Consider the following 19,105-nt stretch of genomic DNA (forward strand, 5'->3'; position numbering starts at 1 on the left):
ACCATCTCTTACCTGTAGTCACTTTATGACTTCATGAAAAAGAATGCTGCTTTAACAATTTGTATAGCATATATTCACTACAAAGCAAATTTCCTCATGGATTCACCAGCCTTTCTGCCTGCATACTATGTAATGGCAACTGCTATTTATACATCTCATGATTTTCTGTTCTTTCTACCATTGACTTTGTGTCTTTGGTATCTGTGCGCTTCTTAATGGGACTGCCTGAAGTGCTTTTCAACCCCCACTGCTTATCTGACTTTCAATACTCTCCAAGTGGGTCCAAATGCAATTGTATTCTTCAGGGTCAGATAGGATTTTGCTGGCAGAAGCTGTGCTAAATCTTTAGTAAAAATGACAATTCTAAGTTGATATCAAATGCATTCTCCCCCTTTGCAGGACAAATCCTCAGTATGACAATTAATGGTCTTATATTGATTTTGCTGGAATGTTACATAATTATACTTGCTGTGTCTCTAATCTACATTATCAGTACTGGCTTCTGACTTGCTTCTCATTAGCAGAATGCCATAGAAACGAAGCACTGTATTTTATAACAAAACAATGGGTGAGGGCACTTCAAAGCAGCTTTCACAAATCTGTCTTGAATTAGCTCACGACTACACTGTTCCTTCTGTTAGGGCCAAAGTCGATGAGATTGCAACTCCAAGTTTACATCAAAGATGCATCTCCATTTTGCAGGATGAGTCCCCACGAGGCAACTCCTGATAAAGGGGCCATGGGGGCCTAATTCTTATTAAGCCCAACATAGTGCTGGGGAGGAGGAGATTTTGCCTCACCACCACCACCCCCGATGCCATTTTTCTGATCTGAAATGGTACAGAGGAGGTGTTATTTGCCAGTATGCACATTTGTCAAACCAAACCAAGATTTGAATGATTGTCCACAAACTGAAATCTGGTTTCACAAACTATAGTTAATGGTTTTGTGAATCCGACCAATGCTCGAAAATATTTTTCTCTGTAAAGTTAAATAAACATCTTCAGGTCTATGGGAACCCTGTTCTAAAGGCTGTTCTTAATGGGAAACTCATGATTACTCTCCAGACCTACACCTGGCAATAAGACCCATACCTTACATAAGAGAAAAAGAGGAGGAGATTGGATTTATATCCTGCCCTTCACTCAGAGTCTCAGAGAGGCTTACAATCTTCTTCCCTTCCTCTACCCACAACAGACACCCTGTGAGGTAGGTGGGGCTGAGAGTATTCAATTTTAGCATCCTATAGATTTAAAAGACAAGCCAACTTGGCAACGACTCACCTACCCTCCCACTGGCTGAGCCATGTGTCACTCAATCTCCATGGAGAGCAACCTCTAACTCCAGCCTCAGGACAGACTAGGATTGGGCCACTGGGGAAACTGCCATCACATCCTATTGGCCTGTCCCTCCAGAGCCTCCATTTTCCCTCAGTGACTGTTGCTAGGCAACCATAGTATTCCAAGCTTGGTTCTGTCAGTAAAAGGCAGGGAGGAGGCCCTTTCCAGGTCTATTTTGGCCTTTGAGAGATAACTCATTGGGGCCAGTCCTGACTAGGGTTGCCAACTCCAGGTTGGTGGAAAAGTCCTGGAAATTTTGTGGTGGAGTCTACAGAAGCCAGAATGTGGGGAGGGGAGAGACCTCAGCTGAATATAATGCCATGGAGTTCACCCTCCAAAGCAGTTATTTTCTCCAGGGGGAAGAGAGAGATCTGTTGTCTGGAGTTCAGTTGTGATGTCAGGAGATCTACCCTTGGCCTGGCAGCACCCTCTGGGTTACCTGATGCCACCTGACTGGCATGTTCAGCAGCAGCCCTACTACGGTAGCCAGTGTGACATAGGAGTTAGGGCTTCACATCAGGGTCTGCCAGTGATCCATGCTACGGTCACCTCGAGGTTGGACTACTGCAATGCCCTCTACATGGGGCTGCCCCTGTGCCGAACTCGGAAATTGCAGCTGGTGCAGAATGCCGCAGCCCGGCTGTTATTGGGCCTCCCAAGATGGGGGCACATTCGGCCGGGTCTTCGGGCTCTGCACTGGCTCCCAATAATATACCGAGTTCGGTACAAGGTGCTGGTCATCACCTTTAAAGCCCTATATGGCCTGGGACCTGCCTACCTGAAGGACCGTCTCTCCCCACATGTTCCCCAGAGAGTACTGAGATTGGGAACCCAAAATCTTCTCGCTATCCCTGGGCCAAAAGAAGCCCGCCTAAAATCTACTAGGGACAGGGCCTTCTCTGTTATGGCCCCTACATGGTGGAACCAGCTGCCGGAGGAGGTGAGGGCCCTGCGGGACCTTATTCAGTTCCACAGGGCCTGTAAGACAACCCTCTTCCGGCTAGCTTACACCTAACTGATATGGGAAATTAAATGTAGCTTTACCAGATTCTTGCTATACATACTGTTGTAATGTTTAATGTTTTTGAGGTTTTAAATGTTTTGAATGTTTTAAATGCTTATATATTTAAATGCTAATTTAATTTTATGTTTGACTATCTGTTCTGAGCCACCTTCGTGGGAAGGGCGGGATATAAATCATGAATAAATAAATAAATCACTCCTCTTTTCTTCTGTTCAGCCAATGAATAAAATTCTTGTCCCAATTGTTTATTCCATAAAAAATTGTAATCCTTTTGTTTAATATGCACTTCTTGTAAATTATATTACAATTTTGCTTTTTAATCCAATGAAACGTCGCCCTTCTTTTTTGTGGTAAATTTAGTCCATTTGCATTCCAAGACAATAATTTGTAATCCATCATGGTGCAAATTCTTTATGTTCTTCATAAAATCTATGCAGTTTCTGTGCATTTATAATTGTGATTCTTTTCCCCTGAAGTTCAAAGCTCAAACCTTCAGGTACAATCCATCTAAACCTCATTTCATTGTCCTGTAATTTTTCTGTCAGTTTTTTATATGTTCTTCTATCATTTATCACTTGCCTTGGCAACTCCTTCATAATTCCCGAAATAAACGAAGTGGTTGACAAAATTTTTAATGCTGCCGAAATGGATATACTTTCGAATACGTTAAAAGGAGAGTCCAAAACTGAAGCTAGTAGAAAATGGGTCAAATTTTATAAATGGTATGAAGCAAAGCAAGGTGTTAATAATACATCATAAGAAGGAAAATTTGAATGCAGTTTATACTTTGTATAAAGAAATTGGAGGGGGAAAAAATGTTAGACTAATGACAGACTAATGATTAATTGGTTTTTTCAGATGCTTATATTTGTTATTTTCTGGTTACGATAAAAACCACAGACAACCCTCCTTAAGGATGAATGAAATGCCAATTATATGACTATTCTATTATGTTGTTTGTCACTATTATTGATAATCTGTTGGCTGGTACATATTACTGTTTTCCTTTTTAAACTAATAAAAGAATTTAAACGGAAAAAAAAATAATTCTTACTCTGCTGCCTCCCACTATCAATGTCTTTTCAAAGTTTTTGTTCATGCTCTTACCCACCATTTCTTTTGTCATATATCTTATGACAACATCTCTTGGCAAATTATTTTTTTTGGCATAGAGTGAGTTCACTCTATACATATAATCATACATATTTTTAGTCTCTTCAGGATCTTTCTCTAAAAATTCTGCAATTATTTTTATTATATATTCTTTCAAGTCGCCATCTTCCTTTTCAGGTACTCCTCTCAGACGTATCTGAGTCTCCATCAATTTACAGTCATGGATTGTCACTTTTTCTTGTATTTTCAACAAGGTGGAGTCATGCACTTTCATTCTCCCTTCTACCTCCTGCACTTTCTTAGATGTTTCCTCTCTTTTCTGAGATCTTCCATATCTTTTTTAATCTCTTCAATAATTTCTTTTTTAGATGCAGTTATCATCTCTTTCATACCTTTCATCATTCTGGCCTCCATTGCCTCTAATTGATCCAGCATTTTCTCCAATGAAGCAGCCCTTGCACAGGTTTGCTTGTGTTCTGACATTTAAAAACACCGAAAATTTTGATATCACCAATTTCAAATTTGACTATCAAGTTCAAAAGATTAGAGCTTGCTTTTTACAACAAGCCTAATTTCGCCATCCTCAGAGCTTCCCCGACTGAGATATTAATTTTTAAAGTTTTTAAATCCTTCAAAATGGCGGTCGCGACTTTTTCCTTCTCTCTAAATTTTTTTTCCTTTTAAAGGCTTCTAAAGTCCATTATAAACAATATGTCCAATAGTATTTATCTTCTTAACATCACCTCAATTATTTCCAACAATTTTTAATGTCCCGAACACTTTAAAAATATTATTTTAATTTTAACCTCCTTGCAATGGCCGCTGATGTTTCTCTATGGTATTATAGTCCTAGAGTACGCTTTTCATCTGCTACTTCCTGCTCTACTTGCCACTAAATCTCGTTTTCGCTGATAAAGTGATCTCACGATACTTGACGTACTTCCTGTGTTGATTGTATATGCTGCAGGTCTGTAACAATGGTGCTCTTTTTTCAAAACCACAAGTAGACCAAACAATAAATTCCTTCCCACTTTTTAGCACTGTCCTTTAAATTTACAAAGTCCAAATGTCACCTCTTCCTCTTTTCTTCTTCCAAGCTTTCTAAATTTCCATTTCCCACCTTCTGAATTTATTCTGTTTAACTGTAAATAGTCCCGGAATGAAAGATAGTAATCTGTACCTTTTCTGCCAATTATCCAGATCCACACCGGTCTTGTATAGCTTTAGATGTTTAGCAATGTCCAAGAAGGTTAGGATTCTGTCGAACTTATGTCAAATAAATGACTCTGAGAACTTCTGCAGATGATGAAAATGCAACTCTTCTCTGGAGACCCCTCAAAGGAGTCCCCCCCCCCGGGACTCCCTTTTAGCCAAGGTAAATCTCCTCAAAGTTTTCTGTGCATATCTTGGACTAATCTCTAACTGAGAAAAGTAGGCAGTAGGCATTAATTTGCCTTCCACTACCCTGAACAGAAGTTTCAGCCTGCTCCCGTTATGAGAAGCAGCTCAGCTCGGCATTTTCCTCCCCCGGAAGTCAGGTAGGCTCATGTGTTTGACTTTTATGCAGTTTGAGAGGTATGGCAGATAGTTGTGTATAACCAGGAGGCAGCAAGACTATCCCCATTACACTATTTCAACAGAAAAGAGAACTCTGAGTTTTACTGAAAAGAAATTAACTTCAAGAACAAATCCAACTAAATGCCAGCGTAGTGGCTAAGTTTAGGAAACATGGGGGCCATGTTAAGGTCCCTATATTGATAGCACTGGGCAGTTGAAACCACATAGGCAAAATCACTGTGACTTGGATTCAACAGAGTATTTCCAAGGACAGAAGGATTTCTGCTCATGCAGCATGACTATCTCCTTCCCCCACATCCAAATGCCCTTAAAATCCTGTTTCTGGGGGACAAGGGACTCCCAGGAATGGCATTTCACAGGGTACGCTTAGCTGCAGTGGTACAGGAGGTGAAAAAATAACTTTCTGCAGACAAAAACTATTCCACTCATGGAAATGCTCCATTGGATCCAAGCTTATATCTCAATATGGGGATGACATGATGGTACTACTTTACAAAGCTGTTGAACTGATTACTGAGTGTATATTTTACATGATTTGAACACTTAAAATTATATAAATCTGAAGTCTTATTTTTAATTAGAAGTAAAGGGCAATTTAATGAGATGAAATCCAATGGATGCTGCATTTGTATGTTTGGAATTGGTGCTAAATAAATAGAAGCTCCCAAAGGGCAGCTTGGATTCTAATGGGGAGGGGAGAAAGAAAAGTGATCCAATAAGTCATAGCAAATACCCTATTTGAAAAGTCTTTATTGAGTGAAATGCATGCACTTCAGAAATATATTTTGGAGCATTTTGTTTGAACTGCTCCAGATTTTACAGTGACTGTGCTACGAATGTCATTGCGAAGGAGGCCTGAGAGGCATTTCAAACGATATCCTCAGCTCTAAATTCAGATGTTAGAATGCATTTTACATTACTCTTGAATCTGCTTTTCCAGTACAAATCTAAACCCTTGCTTCTCACATTTATACACTAGATACAGAATTTTCAAAGATCCCTGTTCATTTTATCTTTCATCTCACTGTGCACCATTTCGCTACAGACTCTGTTTTTCCCCTCGCCTTTTCTATTCAGTGTGTGACTCATCTGCAAGCACAAATTACCTTTGCTAAAGTATTCTTAGGAGAAATAATTAGCCACAAGCACCTCCTCTGCAGGCTCCTACATATGCCTCAGAGACTGGAGCGCTTGACATAAATCATTTAGTCCTGAGCCCTAGCACACACCTCTCCCAATGGACTCTGTAATTGGCAAAGTAGTTGCCAACTGGGTTTAAAGTGATTTGAAATTGTTTTCCATACAGCCTTGCTGATAGCTAAAGGTTTCCCCTTTACCTCAAGCATGAGTTACAGTAACATGATTGAATGTAACCAGTTATTCAGTTCAAGCTGTGATTCTGATACAGTATAGACAATATAAATTCCCTGGAGCTCGGTGAGGCCACCTCAACGGTCCATTTAAGTCCAATTCAATTAGGCTCACTATAGTTCTTAGGATTTCGAAGGTATGTTTGCAGCAGCCTTGAGGCTTGAATGTGAGAACAGTATTCATCTAGGACTTTTAAATTAGGTCTCGGGTGTCATCATTCTAAATGAATCATTACAGTGGTATGTTGTTCATGCCACTACAGTTAAGGGTGTGTTAGTCTCCTCAGTCAGCCATTTCAATGCACTCATGACTGAGAGTTGTCATGGCAGGTCCTTCCACAACAGTGGCTTTTAAAATCCAAACTGGAAAAAAATTACACTCTGAAGGAAATTCATACATGGATATGTGCATGTATATACCATGTTTATCCAAAATGAAGCCAACTCTCATTTTAAGATGATTCCCAATTTTTAAGTGACAGTGCTTTCAGGTAAATATTCTGTGTGTGTGTGATTGTGCGTGTATGTGTGTTTGTGCATACCAAATGGTATGGATTTTGGGAAAACATATTTTCTCTTTCTGTGGTGGAAGTAGAGTTCACCCTTTGCGTTATGCATACATTGGGGCAAGAGTGAATAAATTCCCCTATCACATCTAGTTTAGCGAGGTTTCAACCTGGATTTCCATGGATTCAACAACAACACATCCTTTTACAGGATTTAGGAAAAACGTATTTTCTCTGTGTGTGGTGAGAATAGAGTTCACCTTCTGCTTTATGCTTACACTGGGACATGAGTGAATAAATAAATTCCCCTATCACATCTAGTTTAGCGAGGTTTCAACCTGGATTTCCATGGATTCAACAACATGGATTCAACATGGATTCAACAACACATCCTTTACAGGATTCTGCTGTATGGGATCCTCTGGGACGCCTGACTTAACTAAAAGAAAACAATTCTTCTTTTAAATTGAATGCACTATAAGACACTGTAGTGGGCAAGACAGGTAGTCTTGCGCTTTGAATAATGTAGCCCTGTTGCTATAATGAAACCCCACCTGTAAGCAACATTGATAGTGAGTCCTTTAAAAAGCTACACTCTTCTAACTCCAGCAAATTTAGAAGGGTATTCTCTACTTAGGATTGCACCGATAGACAACTACTAACTCTCTACCTCCTTTACACCTAGATATCCACTCAGGTAAGAAGCCTGTGTACTGAGAAGGCTGCACACTCTTCCTCTTTCTGCAAAACTGCAACTGCTTCTCTCCATTGCTTATCTTCACTTCCGACAAACAGCATTAAAAAGAATAATGAACTTTAATATTCAGTGATCACTGATATAATACCATTGTGTTGCAAATATTGGTAAACCATAACAAAAACTATATATATAGGGCTAGAATATCAAGTTGAACCCTACCAGTTTTTCTGCTCAATCTTACTCCATATTCCTGTTTGTTACAGTCCTCATCCCCTGGGGGGTTTGCCCATCTAGACCCCATGAGCCTTTGTCCTTTCAATGGTCAAAAGAGGTAATTTCTCTCACTTTTGCCAGTGGAGAAATTGGTAGGATCCATACTATATTCTTAGATGAAATTGAATGAATGAAAATGTCTAGGAGAAGAGTTGAAGCATTCATCGGTTCACTAATCCATTAAATTACAAGTTAATCATACATTGCTACCTTAAATTTCCACACCATGCTGCAGTAAAGATGTAGTGCTGTCTGAAGTGTGTGCTCTTTAGGTTCTGTGCCAGTGGTATCTGCAGGTGTCTAATTTCACCCTTGTTTGTTAACATCATAAAAGGATGCTGTAAATTAAAGGTTAGCAACAGGTTAGCAACAGGTTGCAGGGCTGCCTCTCTCTTGAACACACATGAGCACATAAAGTTGCCATTGGGGTCACTATTGTCTACTCTGAGTGGCAGCCACTCTCCAGGGTCTCAAGCACAGATCTTTCATATCACCTACTGGTCCTTTTAACCGGATATGCTGGGGAGTGAACCAGGACCTTCTGCATGCCCAGCAGATGCTCACCTATGAAGCCACAGCCCATCCCCTCTTCTTGTACCTTTCTTATTTTTTCCATCTCACTTTCCTATTGCTCTTTTCCCATCTCTTTTTCTCATTGCAACACTATTGTTATCTATTGAATATAGTGTCTTCATTAGCATTTTTAAAACCAAAATATTTTTGCAATTAGAAGTTTTGGAAAAAAATATAAAAGCCAATCCTCCTATTAAATCTTAGAGCATATCCCAGAAAAGTGTCTTCCCGCTTACAAAGCATGGCTCTCTCTTTCAGCATCGTACATGTGTCCTGTTTGTATAACTTAATTTGTCATACCTGCATAATTCACAGGTGTCCTATAAAGGATGATATCTCTATATTTGTTACTCTATGCTAAAAGAGGCCCAATTGTCCCCTTTATTGGCTGCTGTGTAAACTACTATAGAGCAACACTCACATCTAGTGGTCAGGTTTATACATAGCAAAACATTACATATCTCTGAATCAGAGGCATTCCCAGTGATGGTTATTCTGATGCTTTATTTTCTGGTACATTTCAAGTGCAAAGAGTGAAACGTACTTGATAGTCTTCATGCTAAGTCTCACAGATGTTTTAAAGAATTGTGTAAATCTAGACAAAAGGGAAATACTGAAAAGCAGCTGGTTCTTAGAATTAAAGAGGTGGTGTATAGTGAAGTTAAAAATATTACTTTGACTTCACCTTCTTACCCACAGGCTACATTAATATGAACAACTTTGCTTTTGCCTTTCACAGCCTGTTCTCCAATCATGTAAAATGGAGCAGTTCACAGAATGTAGTCTTTCCAATAACTGATATTTACAAGACTCAAGTAATGTTTAAAATCCAGCATTTAAATTCAAGGCTGCATATTGCCTTTGTTTTTAGGGACACTGGCAGCACCTCCCCTCTTAGAACTGTTGGCAGCCAGAGCATAACAGCTGCTCACCTGTTATGCAGAAGGTATAGTAGTCTTGCTTGCAGAGATGATGATTTTTATCCCCTTAAACAAATAAAGTTGTTCGAGAGATGCATGGCAGTGCTTCGGATGAGGTACAGAAAATAGGAAAAAATAAAGGAAGTGGGGAAATAAGAAATAAAACGGTGAAATGGAGGGATGATGCTCAAATAAACCTGACAACCTTATTCAAGGAAACTGCTTGCTTTCCCTTTTAACAGGAGTTTCTGTAGAAGGAGCCCATGCTAAACAGACAACATGAATACTAACATGTAAACCAAAATTAAGCATGCATAGTGGGTATTGGAGTGAAATTCTGACGTATCAGTGATGTCACAGGCAGCATCCAATCTATTCTAGTAACAACAATTTTACCATATACCAAAGCAATCTAATAACAGATATACTAACGTGCACGTGAGAAACATCCATGTGTTGCTGGAGAAATATATTTGACCAATGACCTCTAAATGTGCTGCAAGTCACAGGTAACAGGAGCATAAAAGAGAAATTGGTTGTTCTGTACAAATCTGAAACACAGATTCCCTCAAAACCAAGGCTACACATTCCTTTTAATCCTGTAATAAATATATTACCCATAATAATTACCTGGTTTGAAAACTCTGGTCCTACAGACTTTCAGATTCAAAAATTGTCCTCTGCCTGCAAACATGGGCAGCACACTCCTGCCTTAGTACAAACAACAGTTGTTTAAGTTTACAGTGCATTGTCCTTTATAATAATTAACTACAATCTAAGGCCCATGTGTGTTTAATTTTATTCTCCCACTTAGGTCTTTGGTCATTTGTATTGAGATGTCTGATGCTGTGGCAGTACTTGACCAAACCAAACTCTATAACTGTAATGATTTGATGTGTTCAGAAATGAAATTTTCCTCCTGAGCAGAAGATGTTCATCTTTCTTCTGTTGGTGAGCATGGTACAATATTGTGATGCAGAGGGTACAGATAGGAGCAAAACAGCTGCAATTGGATTCCTATTGATTTTTTTATTTTGTTTATATACGACATTTCTCTCCAATTGGACACAAAATGGCTTACATCTTTCTCTTCCCCTCCATTTTATCTTCACAACAATCCTGTGCAGTAGACCAGGCTGAGAGTTTTTGCATAGGCCTAGTCTACCTCACAGCCACTTCCAGTCCAGTCATTGTTAAGTGAATGTAGTGGTGAAAAGTGCCACCAAGTCACAGACAACTTATGGTGACCCTATGGGATTGGAGTATATACAAGTTCTCTTTCTGATGTCATTAAAGAGTTAACTGTTTATATATGCTAATTATTCATTAGTATGTAGCTAATCTACTTTGTTGCACGCAACTCCTGCCAAGGAAGAGGATATCCCATTCCTGATGAGTTGTAGAAAGTACTGGATAATGCAAACAATGTCAAAGAGTTCAGTTCAGCCAGTTACAGGGTATTCCTAAGAAGAGGTATAACTGAACTGCAATGCTTTCTGGGACTTAACCAGAGTCCATTCTTAGTAAACGATAGGCCTCATCATCCTTAGAGAATATATTGAGAAGAACAGAAATTCTCATGTCTCCATCCATCCAAGTCAAAATTCTGCCACAGAAAGACTATTGGTTGATCAAATGTATAGGCAGGAGGGGATTTGGGGTTTCTTCTTGAATCCTTTGTTCTAAGATCAGAATACAATAGGCTTCCCAAACCTCCTGCCCTGGCGGGGGACCCCAGGATTTCCACCCTCTTCCCCCGCTCCCCCAAAAAATGGAAGCGGGGGGAGAGGGGGGAAACGGCGCTGAGCCGCCGGATCCTGGAGCCGGCGAGGCCGCCGCGCCGCTGCCACCCCCTCCCCGCCCACCGCAGTTTCTCCTCCGAGATGGGCCCAGGCTGAGCCCATCTCGGAGGAGCAGCCAAAAGACGGCAGTAGCGCAGGGGAGGGCGAGGCAGGCCAGGAGCATGGCGAGCCGCGAATCCAGGCCCTTCTAGGACCCGGACTTGTGACTCACCACGCTCCCGGCCCGCCTCCACCCCCCCCCTCCGCTTCCACCCCAGAGGCGGCAGCAGCACGGCGGCCTCTTTCCGCTCACCATGCTGCTCCTCCAAGATGGGCTCGGAGGAGCAGCACGGCGAGCGGAGAAGAGGCCGCCACGCCGCTGCTGCCTCTGCTCCGCTCCGTGGCTGCTCTTCCGAGATGGGCTCAGGCTGAGCCCATCTCGGAGGAGCAGCACGGCGAGCGGAGAAGAGGCTGCAGGGGCGCGTTTCTGCCCCTCCCCCTAGCTCCACCCCCGTGTCTCCTGGCTCCACCCCCAAAGTCTCCTGGCTCCACCCCCCAAAGTCCCCAGATATTTCTGGGGTTCGATTTGGCAACCCTAGAATACAAGTATCCATCTTGAAGTAACCAGTAACCAGTTAAGATGTAGGTTACTCTGCTTCAGAATCCCTACAGTTAAGAAACAGCAATGGGAGGGACCCAACCTGAGAGTCAAGTCAGGAACCTAGAAGGCTGAGCAACTAAAACAAAGAACAAAATATATCTATTTATTGCAAAGTGTACAGTAACAACAAAACAAAAACAACATTCATAAAGTGTAGATAAAAACAAGGTAGTGGTTGCAACATCATATCCATTAGAACATTGCATACAGCAGCAAATATAAGTTACACATAGAACTTTTTTTGAGTAGGAATGTGCAGGAACGCAGTTCCGGCTGGCTTGGTGTCAGGGTGTGTGGCCTAATATACAAATGAGTTCCTGTTGGACTTTTTCTACAAAAAGTCCTGTGCAAAACAATGGTGATGTTGGGGGTGTGGCCTAATATGCAAATGAGTTCTTGCTGGGCTTTTTCTACCAAAAAAAAGCCCTGGTTACACATACAATAACCGTTAGACCAAAATATTGGTTACACATACAATAACCAGTACACCAAATTGTGCTTTCAGCGTGTGTTGTTATTTAGACTACTGAAGAAGGACCTCACGGCCAAAATGCACTTGGTCTAGACCCCATAAGGTTTTCAAGGCAAGAGACATTCAGAGATGATTTGCCATTGCCTGCATCTGCATAGCAACCCTGGACTTCCTTGGGGATCACCCATCCAGGTACTGACCAGGGCTGACCCTGCTTAGCTTCTAGGATCTGACAAGAATGGGCTCGGCTGGGCAATCCAGGCCAGGGCATAAGTGCATATGCTTGAGGGAAAACACACAAAATAGAGTTACAGTTGCCAGTTTTAATGCAGCTGCTTCTATGCCTTATGTGGGCTAGGCAGGCTGGAGTTAGTTCTTTGGAAATTAAAGGGTGTGATCTTGTGGTTATGGCGTTGGAGCCACCACCATTTAACTAACTGTGTTTTATGTTTCTGTGGCTCCTGTTCACCTGGAAAATTAACAGATTTGATGTTGAATTTGAGTCTTCCCTAGGGCCAGAGAGACTCCAGCTGGTGAGCCGTCATCATGTATAAGCTGCCCCCTATGGAAATGGCATGCTAATTTATGCCCTTAAATCAAGCATCTGTGTTACCATTTGTGCTACAGATACCAGCAGAAGATATTTGACACTTACTCAGGTGTTAATGGTTAAGTGAGAAAAATCAGATTTATTTCCCCATTACTGCCATAGTCACTGGAGCAATTGAGACTGGATTCCCCTTTCCAGTATTTCATGACGGCCTCTGAATAGTTTAGAGTCTTGGTGATGCATCACTGGAAAATGTTCCTATCTGAATTATACATATATTCAGCCTACTAAGCCAGATAATAAGAGATGGCAGAATGTTTCCTTGACTCTCATGGGGCGTATTCATATATGTTAAAGATTAATATTCTAGCCAAATATATACCTTTCAAGATGTCATTTTGTCTAGTTCTTTCCATTCAATCAGTTTTGTGTTCTTTTGTTTGAATTTTGTTCCAAAGAAACAAAAAATAATAGTAGTTTCTGGGAATAATCAGAGTTAAACATGCAATAGGTGTGTTGGACTTATTTTTATATAGCAAACAGTGAGCTGAAGGAAATTGCAGCTAAAAGATCCATAGGCTTGGCTCCTGCGCTGGATCTCTGTGGAAGGAAAGGATTTGCATCCATAGAGTCATGACTCCCTCTACCTTAACCGCACATGCTGCGACTGCAGGAAAGGAGTCCTCCAGGAACAGCTGGAGGGTGTCAGGGGTAAGCAGCAGTAGGGGAGAAATCAGTGACCCTGTCCTCAATTCATAGGTCCTTTGTGGAATCCATCACAATTGCATAACAAAAGAATTATCCTTAAATAATTTATTATCTGAATTGTGTTGCCTTCCAACTGACCTGGAGAAAATCCTTTTGAGATTCAATCATTGCAATCTGTGTTAGGGAGCCCTTTCTGGGTAAGGGATGTGTGTGTCCCTTGTAGGACTAGGAGCCTTGAGGCTTTTTTTGTACAAAAAGCCCAGCAGGAGCTCATGTGAATACTAGGCCACACACCCCTGATGTCACCATTGTTTCACATAGGGCTTTTTTGAGGAAAAAGCCAATCAGGATCTCATTTGCATATTAGACCACACCCCTTGACAGTAAGCCAGCTGGAACTGTTCCTGTGTGTTCCTGCTCAAAAAAAGCCCTGGGGAGCATTAATAGTTTCCAGAACCTAAAGAGCAATGGATTAGACAAACGAGAAGTGGGGAGTGGATACAGCTAAATCAGCACTGGCACATAATTTCATTTCACAAAAGCCACAAAACAAATTGAGGTCATCAGCAGAATGGCAGGCCAAGAGTCAAGACTTTCCTGAGAGTAATCTGCATTCAATAGGCCTAGCAGGTTTCTGAGTAGACCTATTTAGAATGGCATGGTTAAGCCATAAAGACAAACAGGAAGGAAAATGACCAAGCAAGGTATTGAAATAGACTGGACAATAGGGAAGAAAATCTGACAGACCTGTGGGCCCAGAAGCTGGCCAAACTCATAAATTATAATGAGGGCCTGGCAAAGGTTTCTGATATTGCTCACAATACCTGTTCTTAGATTAGCATTATCAAATTTACTTTCACATAATGTATCAGAATTTCCTCTTCCGGTAAACATTTTCCTCCAGGCCCACATTAAGGTAATCATTGGTTTAACATACTTAAAAGTGCATGATAGATGCGAAAGAATGACCAGTACAACACTTGCCACAGGGATAATATCAGTCACAGCTAGTAGTACTGTCACTCAGTGTGGGGAACAGCTATCTAGAGAGAGGGAAATTGCTTGTAACTTTCAGCAACATTTCCCTCTTTTAAAAATCCCCACACCCACTTTTTAACAAGGAAAGGAAAAGTCCCCTGTGCAAGCACCAGTTGTTTCCGACTCTGGGATGACGTTGCTTTCACAATGTTTTCACGGCAGACTATTTACCGGGTAGTTTGCCATTGCCTTCCCCAGTCTTTTACACTTTCCCCCCAGCAAGCTGGGTACTCATTTTACCAACCTTGGGAGGATGGAAGGCTGAGTCAACCTTGGGCCAGCTACCTGAATCCAGCTTCCGCCGGAATCAAACTCAGGTCATGAGCAGAGAGTTCAGACCACAGTACTGCAGTACTGCTGCTTTACCACTCTGCGCCACAGGGCCGCTCTTTTTAACAAACCCCCTTTTTAACAAAAGTTTCCCTTTATCTACAAACAGGAGATTGGAGAACCAAGGGTATATAAAGGCAATGGCAATCTACTATTGGTGGCTCTGAGTCATGTATCTCTGATGTAGCCTTGAGGCAAAACAAAGTAGAAATAGCCAAACTTTCTGCATCATGACTCCTGTTCCTTAGTAGCCAGCGAGGTGAGCATCTTTTGACAGGAGCAGTTTTTCAAAACCCTATAGTACTGTGACATGACAGGGGATGTTGGTTGAAATTCTCTTTTCTACACAACTATTAAAAGTCCTGGAGGAGCCCTAATGTTGAGAAATGGGCCATCCTTGAACTAATGTACTCCAGAGAACTGGGAATCTCTGATGTTTCTCTAGGAGTCGGGGTTTATGACCTGCAGAGCCTCATGCTGTATGATGCTGCAGTCTGGATTAGGGCTGCTTCCCATATTACTGTTAGGGGAGATGAGTATGCTCTCTGTACCTGTCACAAGCACAGCATACATCCATCTTCACAGATTCAGAAAAGATGTCAAAGAAGCATTAATGAGACCATATTACTAGATGTGCCAGCAACGTGCTGTACTGCTGTATGCTATTCCTGTTTTTTTTAAAAAAAATAAACATTCTGTCTCTCTACAGCTCTCCCTGTGATTATTCTATTTGAAAGAGAGTATCCTTTTAGGGAAGTGTTGACAGCTTCCAGATTTCACATACCTTCTCTCAGAACCAGCTATGTGTCTTGCTGCTTCTAGTCACTGGATGCACAGTTTGTATCCAGGGAAAGCAACCCTCACCCAACCTCAGACTAGGGCTTACATGGTGGTTTGGAAATTATTAGCACCCTCCTTTCCTTCAACATGTTGAGACATTAAATCTCATAGGGTTGGCCAGCTTTTCAACCTCAAGGTTCCTCGGCTTTTAACAGTTGCACAGAAATTTCAGAAGAGGCTTGCATAAATTGGAAATGCTGCAGTGGTCCAAACCCCTTCCAGTCCAAAAGTACTAATCTGCCTTGAAGCTGGGTGTTGTTGTCTAGCCCAGTTGATCCAGTAAGGGCTTCTGTGAGGCTTCTCTAGCATCTAGTTATACAGTTCCTGTGGGAGTATTATGGATTAATCCTACATCCCATATTAATTTTAGGAGACACAAGAGCACATTCCATGTGGCACTTGCTATGGACTCATCCCACATCCTTTTGCATAGGTAAGCCATGCTGTTGATAAGAGAGTTCATAAGAGAGTGGTGCTGTTGATAAGAAAGAGAAACCACCACACACTGAATTGTGCTTCTCTCCTGCAGCTTCTAACTTACACTGACAGTAGCCAACTTTGCCTAATTGTAAAAGGAGAACAACTGTTGCCAGAAACGAAAGATCCTGCTTTTTAAACTAGATACTGTTGTGTTAATCCTGACCTGGATGTCCAAGTCCAAGTCCAGCCTGATCTTGTCATATCTCAGAAGCTAAGCAGGGTCAGCCTGGGATGGGAGACCTCCAAGAAAGTCCAGGGTTGTTACACAGAAGCAGGCAATGGCAAAACACCTCTGTTAGCCTCTTGCCTTGAAAACCCTATAGGGCAGGGGTGGCCAGCAGTAGTTCTCCAGATGTTTTTTGCCTACAGCTCACATCAGCCCCAGCCAGCATGACCAGTGGCTGGGGCTGATGGGAGTTGTAGGCAAAAAACATCTGGAGAACTACCATTGGCCACCCCTGCTATAGGGTTGCCATACGTCGTCTGCAGCTTGATGGCTCTTTCCCCCACAGCTGTTGTATTAAAAAGAGAGCAGATGGTAATTCCTTTTCTTGTCCTGGAGTTCAGGGAAAACTCTTTACACATACTACATACGCACCTCTCATCTCACCCCTCATATGTTCTGTCTACTAATTGCTCCCTAATTCAGCATTCCAGACATCAGATTAATTGACCAAAGAGAGAGAGAGATACATAGACTTCCTTTTTATCAAGAGAAACGTGTGAACCAACACTCAGTCTTGTTTCAAGTAGTGCAAATCAACAGCTCTGTGCAAGCAACCAAAGTGTGTAGAAGTGTATGCAGGTAGGGGAGATTAGGTTGTACCTGTCAACCCAACCCTGACATTAATGCATTGATTATTCATGTTCAGGTTGCAAAATTAGAAGCTACTGATCTGTATGTTAACATGTAGGCTCATATGCAGACTTTTATTATCAGTATGTGTAGAGGTCAGAGGCAGACGCAGAGATCATCTCAGTTATGTCTCCCACCTATATACACATGTATGTGTTTAACACAGACCCAGGGCTACCATGCCCCCTACCTTGTGTATCAATACATCAACCAGACTATTGTCCTCAATCGGTATTCCTGTGCCTTTAGATCAAAAGAAGAATGCACCTGGATCCGATCTATCTAGTACAGCACTATTTTCCACTGTGGGCAAAGCCACACTCAATGAGCTTCATAAGGTTAGCGAGATAGGTCTTTTCTTTGAAGAAGCCATGCTGACTCTTCCTCTATTTGCTTACTAATTATATCCTTTATAATAATTTCCACAAATTTACCTAAATAAGATATTAGGGTAATTAACCTGAACACTTCCTGGATCCCTTTTTAAACATTAGAGTCCAACAGCACCTAAAAGACCAGATGTCCAGGGTTATGACAATCAAAGCTCCCTTCAGCCCTTCAAAGCTTTGACTCTTGAAAGCTTACACACTGGAAATCTTGTTGGTCTTTAAGGTGCTGCTACGGGACTCAAACCTTCTTCTACTGTTGCAGGCCAACCTGACGCTTTTAAAATATTGGCATTGCTTTTAATTTCTAATTCAGTTTTAGTGTGTGACAAGCTGCATATTTTTTTTTCCTGCTTCTGGTGTCTGTAAAGAAAATTTTAATGTTTTTCTTAATGATTTTAGCAATATGCTTTGCCCTTGCCACCTTACTGGCACCTTTAATTAGATAACAGAGATTTGGCAGATCAATTTTTTTCATCTAAAAAACCTTCCAACTTTATATTCAACATCAGATTCTACTTCCTTAAAATTTCCATTGATCTTAAAGCTATTTGTTGAAATCCCTAATGCAAGCTGCAAATTGCTATTACCCATTACTATCATTAAAAAGAAATAGATTAAATAATAAAATGGAACACTGGCAGAATGATATAAAATCTTGGGATTATTTTCTCCTCAGAGAGAAAGAACATCGATAGTACATTTACATTAAGCACAATAGTGCATAATACATTTACTGGATTATCTGAAGCATAAGGCACATTCCTATTTTCTTATAATTACAGAATCATTAAGCATAAGCAATTAGAATCTGTCACTCTCAATGCATTTTTATATATCTTGTGTTTCTTTCCCAGTTCTGTAGAAGGATATTTTCATTCACTTGCTTGAATTGTTGAAGTATTCTAGAACAGTCACCACAATGTGTCTTTTGCCCTTAATAGTCATTTGGTAACATGATATAGTGAATGTACCTTCAGGTACCAAAACCCTTCCAAATACTAGAAAACAAGCTGATTTTGGCATGCAGTAACTACCAAAGAATGGTTTTGGTATGTAGTAACTACCAAAAAAGCAATTTAACGAGACTTCTTGATCAAATGGGAGAAAAGTGAGCTGACTACCTGGAGTTAAACATTGACTCCAGCCAGGGGTCATTTTGTAGAAAAAAAGGTGCAGGAGCTCAGTAGCATATCTCATTTGCATATGCCCCAGGATCTGTGTGCAGATCCCCACTGCATGCAGACCCTGGGTGGAGGTTCAGGAGCTGTGCTCCTGTGATCTCCTGCTGAATTCAAGCCCTGACTCCAGTCATTATTTTTCCAGTCCCCTTCCATGCTCCCCAATCTTAAAACCTCCCTTCTCCTCCTCTTATTCTGGCTGGAGAAAGAAATGTAAACAAAAATATACTGCAGAGAAGAAACTTGAGAAGAAAAGCTACCTGTTTTATGTACTCAGGCGCTTTAAGCTTCTGCAACTGAAATGACAAGAAGGGTGCCATGAGATGGAAACAAAAGAGAGAGTAAATGGGATCAGAAAGTAAAGACCAAGCGTTTGGTGTGTTCATCTACCACTTAAGAAGATGTTCTTGCTGCAATGTGAATCC

The sequence above is a fragment of the Heteronotia binoei genome, chromosome 7 (genome assembly GCF_032191835.1).
Source record: "Heteronotia binoei isolate CCM8104 ecotype False Entrance Well chromosome 7, APGP_CSIRO_Hbin_v1, whole genome shotgun sequence".
Classification (NCBI taxonomy): Eukaryota; Metazoa; Chordata; class Lepidosauria; order Squamata; family Gekkonidae; genus Heteronotia; species Heteronotia binoei.